We start from the raw sequence: 11,638 nt of genomic DNA, 5'->3' as shown, positions 1-11,638 counted from the left end.
GAAAGCAGAGACAATCATAGCGTATTTTGTAAAAATTTCTATCCCTCAAATGATTCAAATACCAAAGTCCATGAGTTAAAAATTTAAATCTTTAGTTATCCACCTTCTCCACCCAAAATGATGGATGAGTCATCTGTCTCTCTCACACACTTTCTCTCCATCTTCCTTTCCCCAAGGGCCAAAATTTGCAGTTATAATTCAGTCATGCAGCAAGTTGACTATTCATGTATTAGCTTGTTTGGAAGAGAGCTAGTGTTACAGAAGCCAGAGAGAAATGAGAATCAAGAAGCCATAATTTCTTAGAAGTAGAAAATTCTCACCCTTTATACCCCAGAGTGGTAATAGCATACCTGGCCCAATTCAACATCAGCATCTCTGTCATCTTTTCATAAAGAGATAAAGGGTTGCCCCCTCCTTCTCTTCCATTTATGTATTCAGCTCCCTATAGGGTAATAGAGGGATACGACATAAGAAGTAAATTCCACCCTTACTCTAGATGAATTTATGGCTTAAACACAAGCTAGAAAAGATTAAGGAAGGGCCAAATTTTTAGTCAGTCTTTCTAGAACACCATGGATAAAGCTCTAATCGTGTGTTGAAACATAATTCAAGATTTATATGGAAATAGATATCCTTCCTTCCTCCCTCTATTTGCCTTTTCTTTAATGGTTTATAATACAGGTTTATAAGTTCCGTTAATAACATGCTCATTTATTTAAAGTTATAAGCTCCCTGAAGGAGTTTTTCTGTGCTTAGCAGACTTTGAAAGATTTTAAATGATTAAATGAAACCAATGGACCTCTGATGGTTCTGGAAATCCCAAGATTCAAATGGTTTTCCAGGAGACTGAAAATATTTCCATTACTAAAAATTCAGCAAGGCAAAGAATAGCTTATCTCTCTCTCCCGATGCTTCTTTGTGCAGTGAACTCCATGCAGATGAATGACTTCAGACAGTCTAAGCCTCTAAAAATGGCCTCCAATATGACTGGTCTTAGGAAAGAAGTGAGTCTAACCTGCCAGCTTCAGGTAAGCCATCTTAGTCAACAGATTCTTCTAGGCCAGTAGCTTTCAGTCTTGGCTGCACAATAGAATCACTCAGAGAGTTCTGCTGGGTGTGGCTCACCCAACAAATAAGAACCTCAGAGAATGAAACCAAGGCATCAGTACATTACAATATTCTTTGAGGCATTGTAATGTGCAGCCAAGGGTGAGAACCACTGCTCCAATCCAGTGTTTCTCAACTTGTTCTCCATGGACCACCAACATAAAAATACCCTGAAGAACCAGAGCTACACTCAATATTTTATAACCTATAAGGGAAAAGAATCTGAAAAGGAATATATATATATATGAATATATACAGGTATATATTCATTCGCTATGCTGTACACCTGGAACTTACACAATATTGTAAATCAACTACACTTCAATTTTTAAAAAGTGCATATCTCTGGCCTCCACTATGGACCCAGTATTTTGAAAACCTGCTAGTGTAACAAACCCTACGCGGGTGATTCTTATGCACATTGTAACAGATTAGCTTTCTCAAATCTATTCCAATTCCCCTAGAGCAGTGGTTCTCAAAATATGGTCTCTGACTAGCAACATCATCACTACCCAGGAATTTGTTGGAAATGCACCCCAGACCTACTGAATCAGAAACTCCAAACCTGGGCCCAAATAATTTATGTTTTAATATACTCTCAGTTGATTCTACTGCATGCTCAAGTTTGAGGACCAATGCTTTATAAGATGCCTTACTGAGGGCTGGAGTTTAGAAAGCTAAAGATGATCTTTCCTATACTGTCTTAGAGCTCAGGTTCTTCTTCTTGGGACCTGGCTTCTGCCAATAGATGCACCTTAGTAGGGACTGGAAAGTAGAAATAAGAAGGAGACCACACTACTCTTGGCAAGCATAGCAGTAGAGGTATTTGGTTTCTCTGTGGTGTGGTAACAGGGGTCCCAGTGCCTGGTCCCTACTCTGGTAGGTACTTAGAGGCAGAACACAGAGTCTCTTTTTGGTTGGCATGAATCATATCTGAGGAAGTGTGCTCTCAAGCCAAGAGTGGTGGCAGTGGCTTCCTCACCCCTAGGACACAGTTGAGGTGGTGTGGTCTTGGACTCAAAAGAGGGCAGTAGTATCCTGATGAAGTAAGCAGTCATGTGAGAAGTCCACATGGGAACTGGGAGGGAGGTGTGCCTCTAGGACCTGAGGGCAGTTTCCAGCTAACAGCAAAAAGTTGGGGCCCCTAGTGCTATAGCAGCAAGGAAATGAATTCTTCCAACAATCTGAGGGAGCTTGGAAATAAATCTTTTCCCAGTGGAGCTTCTGATGAGAACTCAGCCCTGACCAAGACCTTGAAGGCAGACAGTGAGTAGTAACCTGCAGCAGCATACCCAGTTAAGTTTTGGCTGGGCTCCTGACCCATGGAAACTGTGAGATAACAAATGTGTATCATTTCTGTTGCTAAGTTTGTGGTAATTTGTTATGCAGTGATAATGAACACAGGTAGCAATAGTTTTTATTACAATTTCTTAAAGAAATAATTGTGAAATTTTGCCTCAGTAACAATGGTATACTTGACTAAAAATAGGTGCCACCTTCCCAGGCACCCAGTACAAAATCTTGAAATAAGTCAAAGAATATGAACTGATATCTTCCAAAGGGACAGTCAAGACATTAACCTAAGGATGAAATTTCTTTAGTCTTATTTTAAGATTTTTTTAGAAATAAATGGGACTTGGTACAACTACTTTGGAAGGTTGTTTCACAGTGACTACTGAAGTTGAACATATGCCCAGTGTATGATCTTACAATTACACTCTTGATTATATACCCAGCTCATTTGGTGCTTACTCCCACCAAAAGATATATACAAGAATATTCATAGCAGCACTATTCATAATAACTTCAAAACACAAACTGCTTAAATGACCATTAACAGCAGAATAGATAAATTGTGGTATATCCACACAATGGGATACTATAAAGCAACAAGAATGAATGACCTTCAAGTACATGCAACAACATGGATGGATCTCACAAACAATGTTACGCAAAAGAAACCGGACACTACACACATAGTATGATTCCATGTACATAAAGTTAAATGTAGGGATAGTGGTTATCTTTGGAATGTAGCCTCTGGAAGAAGCACAGAGAGGCTTCTGAGCTGTTGGTGATATTCTGTTTCTTGATCTGGGGTGCTGGGTTCCATGGACATATTCAGTTTTTGAAATGTCATCAAACTGTACCCTTATGATATATTCATTTATCTGTATGCATATTATACCTCAACAGAAATTTTAAAATGAGTGTGAAGGTTGAGTTCCACTCTGAAATATATACATATCTGTTTAAATGTTCAGAGAATGTGTTTCTCCCCCCATCTTCAAGCAAAATGGATTCTCAAGAAAGATGTACTACTTTTATTCTATAGTTTTGCATCATCTGTGGCTTACTTTTAGAGCTCCATATATCCTGACTGGGATCTAGCAAAACCTTGGTTATAAGGATGAAGCTTCAATGTGAGAATTAGGAATGCTGCAGACAGGGCCAGAGAGGAGGCGTTTCTGGTCTCCTCCCTTAAACTATACCATAGAGATGACTGCCTCTGCTACCCAGATCAGATACACCCTGTGTATGGGATGCATAATGGTCTCTGATAGATGTAATTGGTCTGCCTTATCAATATTAACTCTCTTCCAGTTTAACTCATGCTAGTCCTTCATCCAGTGATGAGTGGTGACAGAATCACTATCACTTTTACATGCAAACTGTTAAGAAAGGGGTGTGGGAAGGTTTTAATTTCCTACTACACTCTAATATAACATAATCACAGGAACGACAACCCATCACCCTTGTCATATTCTATTGATTAGAAGCAAGTCACAGGTTCCTACCCACACTCAACAGGAGAAGATTGCACAAAGGCGTGGACACCAGGAGGCTGGAAATCATTGGAGGTCACCAAGGGGTCTGTCTACTACATTTCTTATCAAGCTCCTGTTGGGTTCTAAGACCCATATAATAAGCACTTTATTCCCATTAACTCACATAATCCTTTCAAAAATCTCACAGGTAAGCATGTGTGCATCTCAGGGTTCGTGACTACAAACTACCAACAACAGTTGTGGGTAATTTTAGTTCAGATATTTTTTATTAGAAGTATGTTGGGTAGTTCACAGAATCCACAAGAAAGGCTGAGCCCAACTTGGAGAATGGACAAAATCAAATGGAGGAGGAGAGTAGATCAGCAGCCAAAAATTAGCCAAGTCATATCATAGGAAGAATTTGGTTAAGATGCTTCCACTACTGCCCCTGCTGCTGGACATTATGCTCCCTGCCCCTGCTTCCCTCCAAGAATAAAGTCTAACAGTATGGTACTGGCACAAAAACAGAAAGATAGATCAGTGGAACAGGATAGAAAGCCCAGAGATAAACCCACGCACATATGGACACCTTATCTTTGATAAAGGAGGCAGGAATGTACAGTGGAGAAAAGACAGCCTCTTCAATAAATGGTGCTGGGAAAACTGGACAGGTACATGTAAAAGTATGAGATTAGATCACTCCCTAACACCATACACAAAAATAAGCTCAAAATGGATTAAAGACCTAAATGTAAGGCCAGAAACTATCAAACTCTTAGAAGAAAACATAGGAAGAACACTCTATGACATAAATCACAGCAAGATCCTTTCTGACCCACCTCCTAGAGTAATGGAAATAAAAACAAAAATAAACAAATGGGACCTAATGAAACTTCAAAGCTTTTGCACAGCAAAGGAAACCATAACCAAGACCAAAAGACAACCCTCAGAATGGGAGAAAACATTTGCAAATGAAGCAACTGACAAAGGATTAATCTCCAAAATTTACAAGCAGCTCATGCAGCTCAATAACAAAAAAACCCCATCCAAAAATGGGCAGAAGACCTAAATAGACATTTCTCCAAAGAAGATATACAGAATGCCAACAAACACATGAAAGAATGCTCAACATCATTAATCATTAGAGAAATACAAATCAAAACTACAATGAGATATCATCTCACACCAGTCAGAATGGCCATCATCAAAAAATCTAGAAACAATAAATGCTGGAGAGGGTGTGGAGAAAAGGGGACACTCTTGCACTGCTGGTGGGAATGTGAATTGGTTCAGCCACTATGGAGAACAGTATGGAGGTTCCTTAAAAAACTACAAATAGAATTACCATATGACCCAGCAATCCCACTACTGGGCATATACCCTGAGAAAACCAAAATTCAAAAAGAGTCATGTACCAAAATGTTCATTGCAGCTCTATTTACAATAGCCCGGAGATGGAAACAACCTAAGCGCCCATCATCGGATGAATGGATAAAGAAGATGTGGCACATATACACAATGGAATATTACTCAGCCTTAAAAAGAAATGAAATTGAGCTATTTGTAATGAGATGGATAGACCTAGAGAGTCTGTCATACAGAGTGAAGTAAGTCAGAAAGAAAAAGACAAATACCGTATGCTAACACATATATATGGAATTTAAGGGAAAAAAATGTCATGAAGAACCTAGGGGTAAGACAGGAATAAAGACGCAGACCTACTGGAGAACGGACTTGAGGATATGGGGAGGGGGAAGGGTGAGTTTTGACAGGGCGAGAGAGAGTCATGGACATATACACACTAACAAACGTAGTAAGGTAGATAGCTAGTGGGAAGCAGCCGCAAGGCACAGGGATATTAGCTCGGGGCTTTGGGACAGCCTGGAGGGGTGGGATTGGGAGAGTGGGAGGGAGGGAGACGCAAGAGGGAAGACATATGGGAACATATGTATATGTATAGCTGATTCACTTTGTTATAAAGCAGAAACTAACACACCATTGTAAAGCAATTATACCCCAATAAAGATGTTTAAAAAAAAAAAAAAGAATAAAGTCTAAGCCACTGCCATGCACAGAGGGTCTCCAAAATATTTGTTACCAATCTGCAACAGTACAGAAATTGAAAATAAGCATTTAGAAATTTCATAATACTTTGATGGAGTAATTTTCTCTCTTGAGAACCTAATAATATATAATTGAGTTGTAGTTTTTAGGACATTTTTCACTTTTATAAAATGACTTACTTTTTTTTCTAGTGACTTATTTTTATGGTCTATTATAAAATTATCAGTGCCCAGCAAGTTGGAAATTTTAAAAGCCTGGCTCTTCAGCACAGATAGTTTGTGACGCCCTGGTCCAAATTGTCATGGCTTAGTTATTAGCTACTGACTTCAGAGGTGAAGTCCCAAGTGGGAGCACCTGAGTCTTGGGTTTGTGTGGTGGCTGTCATCACAGAGTTCAAGAACCTGTTGTTTTCTATGTCTCTGTGTCAGTGCTGGAGTCGATGTCTGCCTCTCTCAGCAGCCTCTCAAAGCTTGGATCCTCAGATGTAAGAAGGGGTGCAGATGTCAACCAGCCAAAAATATGAAAGAATGATAGAGAGGTGGAGGGAGAGAAAGGAAAAGGGAAAGAGAAAGAGGGAAATATTTATTTTAAGGAATCGGCTCACACAACTGTGGGAGTTGGCAAGTCTGAAATCTATAGAGCAGGCCAGCAGGATGGAAACTCTGGCAGGATTTCTATGTTCCAGTCTTGAGGCAGAACTCCTTCTTCTCTAGGAAACCTCAGTTTTGCTCTTAAGGCCTTCAACTTATTGGATGAGGCCCACCCACATTATCAAGGGCAACTTCCTTTACTTAAGGTCAACTGATTAGAAATGTTAATCACAGCTACAAAACACCTTCACAGCAACATCTAGACTAGTGTTTGACCAAACAACTGGGCACCATAGCCTAGCCAGATTGACACAAAGTTAACCTTCACAGTGACATATTCATTAAATTTTATTGACTGTTTTATAGACTGTTAGGGACTGTGGTAAGAAACGTGACAATCACTGTCAGTACCACCCTGCACTGAAGGTTCCTGTAAAGAGCCAATGCAGCAGAGCAAAAGCCCAGTCACTAACATCACACCGTGAAGACCTTGACCAGCTGGCTTGTCAGCTGGTCAGTTTTTAAGGGATAGTGCCAGACAAGAAATGCAAAGATGAGGGTGCTGGGCATGGGAGGAGGAAGGCCAACAGAGGGCCAGAGTTTGGGGAAGGCCAGCCTGAAGAGAGAGGACAGTGCACACTCCAGCTTATAGGCAGGGGCTGTGAGGAAGGTTTGTAGAAAGGGGCAGAGGGGCACATTGACTCTAGACAAAGGAAGGAAGCTCGAGACAGGAAGACTTGCCCTTCCAAGACACTTCTCTATTTCATCACATTGAAAGGGCCAGTCTTGGAAAATAACCTGAAAAGTGTTAGTCAATCAGTACACATTTTGAATTCCTGAACTCTGTTTTTCATGTGGCAATACAAAAGAAGAAATTCCTGTTCATCAGAAGGGAAACTAGCCAAAGGATTATGTCCCTGGAAATTTAAGGTTATTTTTTGACTGGGTTGTATTTTTATTTGAAGTTGGGTTTTTTTGGTGGAGTGTTTCTGGTGTCGATATGGGTGTAGGTGGATTTAATCCCTTCAGCATTAAATATCCCCATTTTAAATAAGTAGGCCAGTCTTCCAGAAAGCTTAGCATGGTCAGGTCTACAGCTCCACTTGCTTCCCATTTCACTTTGAGCCAACACTGGACTGTGGAGCCCATCCTCTTTCACGATGAATTCCATATTTGGATACTTAACCATAACTTGACTACAAAGGTAAGGGAGCCCACCAGGCCTATTTTGAAGTCTTCCAGGCAGGAAGTTCTGGGCTTACTTGCTCCCCACATCTCATAAGCTTCATGCAGTCACAGTTCCCTGGGTCAACTGCCCCTGGGAGAAGGAAAGAGATGGGACTTAAATTGAGTTTGAAGTTGATGCTTTAAATTGAGAATAAATGGGGGTTTAGGGGGAAGGGTGGAGGAAAGGGGTCTTTTTTCCCAACATTTTATTATGAATGTTTTTAAACAAACAGAAAAATTGAAAGAATGCTACATTAAACACCCAGGTCCTCACCACCTTGATGCTGTTTGCTTTATCTCATATCTCTCCTTCTATTTATCCCTCTATCATTTATCAATTCATCTTATTTTTTGGATGTATTTCAAAGCTACAGACATCAGTATACATTACTGTTGAACACTTCAGCATGCATGGCATTAACTAGATTGAACTGAGTTTCAGTAACCAGATGCAACGAGAAAGCTTTGGAATCCACCCAAAGTGTCATTAAGGGATGCAAAAGATATTCAATACAGCATGGTTGAAGGCAATGATTGTAGAAAAATAAAATCCCTGGGAGGAAAAACTTAAATATAAGTGTAGTTCATGATGCTACTTGCTCCTTCCTTTGAAGGACATTCCTTTAATGTTTATCTGTATTCATTATATGCATATATCTCAATTAGCACTGCACTGGTGTTCCACTGGTATAATGTAGATAGTCATCAATATTTTTAATTATTTGTTTGTACATGAAGTTTTCATTATTAAGGAGTTTATTTCTACTATGATTATTTATTGAGTAACCATATATGTAGACACATTTTCTAGGCAAGCACTTGTATAATACCTGTATGCATGTGTGTGTATGTGTATATATATATATATATATATATATATATATACACATATATAAATACATTTAAGTATTAATTTAAGAAAAGAATGTAGTAGCTAATCTAGTGCCAACCATAATAGAAAGGCACTAAATATCTTAGATTAAAGCAATTTCCTCCCTATGACTCCCAAATAAGATATTTATTTTATTCTTTGCACTCTTTTACTTTAAACCTACCTAAAATATTTCCCTTCCTCCTGCTGTTCATTCCAAATTACATACTTTATAGAAGATATCCACTAACCACTTTTAACTATAAACTTTCCTTTGAGCTAAAATACCTTTTGAGTTTGACAAACGGCAAATAAAAACCAATTTTAACTTATTGACCTAAGGTGAATAACGTACCTCTTTTTAATTTTCAGTAGCCTTGGATTCAGATTCTTTTAAAAGCTGTCACTAAGCCAATTGTCTCAGGAGGTAGCTTTAATCAAGGTAGAAGCTGTCCTTATACTCCAGTAATAATAATTAGTACTACGTACTTAGTGTCTACCAAATAGCAGGTATTAAACCGCGCTGCTTACCATGTGCCAGGTACTGTGCCAGGTGCTGGAGTGAATAAGACGGACTCATAAATCTGAAAATCCAGTATAGGATTATTTGAATTACTGTTAATTATTTAGTAACAATTTAAATTGCAATTGAGACAAGTATTAACAAAAAGGGGAAGGGGTATTTGGAGTGGATAAAACAGGGAAAACCCTTACCTAGTTTGGGAGAATGGGGCAGGGTGGGGAATGATCAAGGCTTTCTTAAGGAAATGATGTTTTATCTGAGACTTGATAGATGAGTAGGAGTGGGCCAGGTAGAAAAGGAGAGAAAGAGCATTCTAAGCAAAGAAAACAGGATATTTAAGAAACACTTTGATTAGGAAAGACCTAACTAAGATTAAGCCAGCGTGCTTGGAGCCTTGGAGCCTTAAGGTGCAAAAGGAAGCTAAAGAAACGAGCAGGGGCTGGATTGCACAGTCTTGTGAGCAATATTAAGAATTTTGGTATTCACCCATTCATTGATGGGCAGCCACAGAAGGGTTTTAAATAAAATTAGGAATTGATCTGACAAGATTTGTGTTTTTAGACAATCACTCTAGCTATTATGTGGAAGACGGTGTTTTCATTAGATTATAGTTTTGGCTAAGTGTAACACAGACTCAAAATAACAATGGCGTAAGTAAGATAAAGTCTGAGTGGAATTCGATATTGCTCCTAAAAGTCATTAGGAACCCAGGCTCCATCTATCTTCTTCTTCTGCCATCCCAACATTATTGCCCTTACCAGCATTGTCCAAGATTGTGCAACACCAAAGCCACATCTCAACCAACAAGAAGGGCACCTGGAAATTCTATATGTCACTACCATTTTGTTTTGTTAACAAGAACTTAGCCCAATGGCCACATCTAGCTGCAAAGGAGTTTGGGAAAGTGAGGGGTTTTTCCCTAGATGGCTCTGTGCCCAGCTAAGAAGTCTATTACTTTGGAAGAAAGGGAGTGGATGTTGGAAGACAACTGGTAGTTTCTGCCACCGATGAATTAGAGATGGTCAAGAGAGGAAACAGGATGACTAGTATAAAGACAATTGCAGAAGTCCAGGTAGGATGAGGGTGAGTTGGTCTAGCATGGTGAAGTAGAGATGGAAGAAATGAAGAAATTTAGAAAATGTGTAGGAGTATAGACTCAACAGGACTTAGGTGTAAGAATTAAAGGAGAAGAAAGTGTAAAGGATAATGTTCAAGTTTCTAAAATGAACAACCAAGAAAATGATGACATCATTCACTGAGAAGGGAAAGACTAGAAATCTACAGATTTATGCAGGATAATTATAAATTCAGTTTTAAGATTCCTGTCAGATATCCAAGTACAAATGTTATCTAGGTCAGGCGTTGGCAAACTATGACCTATAGGAAAAATTTGGCTCACTGTGTGTTTTTATTTATTTATTTATTTATTGGCATGTGGGATCTTAGTTCCCTGACCAGGGATCGAACCCGTGCCCCCTATATTGGAAGCACCACAGGTATCAAAACATAAAATACCTTGAACTCTTCATTGCGATTAAAGAAATATGGATTCAGTATTCCTCCCCAATAATCTGGCTGAGGCAAAATTATCAAGCCATTACAAATAGATGTGATTCTAGATCTTGAAGCAGCACATCCTGGGCTTATAGTCTCTGAGGACAGAAAAAGTATGCAATATAGAAAGAAAAAAACAAACCTTTGTTATAACCCAAGGAGATTTCATCTCTGCCTTGCTATCCTAGGTTCTATGAGATTTAATTCTGGCAGGCATTACTGGGAAGTAGAATTGGAAAACAAAACTAAATGGACATTGGGCATGTGTCAAGATAGTCTTCCTAGGAAATGGTGGAATCAGCCAGTAGGTCAGGGTATATTCTGGGCAACTGGGCGATATGTTGACAGCAGTTATGTTGCATTGCATCCTAAGACAGTCAACTTCTGCCAGTAGTAAAACCCAGTAAGACTGGCATTTTTCTGGACTGAGTTGAGTACGGTTTCCTTTTTATAATGTGAATGATAGATCTCTTCTCTATACTTTTAATGATTCTTTTATAGAAGCCGTTTGTCCCTATTTCTATACTGGAACAGATTCTGAATCTCTTCAGTAACAGATTACGAAAGATGAAGTACCTGGGAAATGATTCTATTTCAGCTCTTAGGGCTAACTTAGTCAGTAAATTTTGTCTCAGTAATTCTGGATTTTTAAAATTTTCCACTGCTGGAAACCACAGTAAATTTTTCTTCCTCATTTTCAGAAACTATATAAACATGGTAGCAATGCCAATTGCATAGATGTTACCAGCATCAGTTGTCAAGTGCTTTGAAGATCTTAGATAAAATATTTGAAAATAAATAATATTTTAAGTAATAAAATATTGCTTAACACAACCAATAAACTATTTTATTTTAAAATTGAAAAAAAAGGACTTAATTCCTTTCTAAGGATGAATAATATTCCATTGTATATATATATATATATATATATATA

At 38.7% G+C, this 11,638-nt stretch overlaps 1 pseudogene; it reads left to right on the top strand.

The window, feature by feature from the left end:
- The first annotated feature begins 10,168 nt into the window (after positions 1–10,168).
- LOC136142085 (tripartite motif-containing protein 60-like) lies at positions 10,169–11,258 on the top strand (annotated as a pseudogene).
- The last annotated feature ends 380 nt before the right edge of the window (positions 11,259–11,638 follow it).

Source organism: Phocoena phocoena, chromosome X, assembly GCF_963924675.1.
Source record: "Phocoena phocoena chromosome X, mPhoPho1.1, whole genome shotgun sequence".
NCBI lineage: Eukaryota > Metazoa > Chordata > Mammalia > Artiodactyla > Phocoenidae > Phocoena > Phocoena phocoena.
The sequence above is the reverse complement of the archived record's forward strand: the minus strand, read 5'-3'. Positions and strand labels throughout refer to the sequence as shown.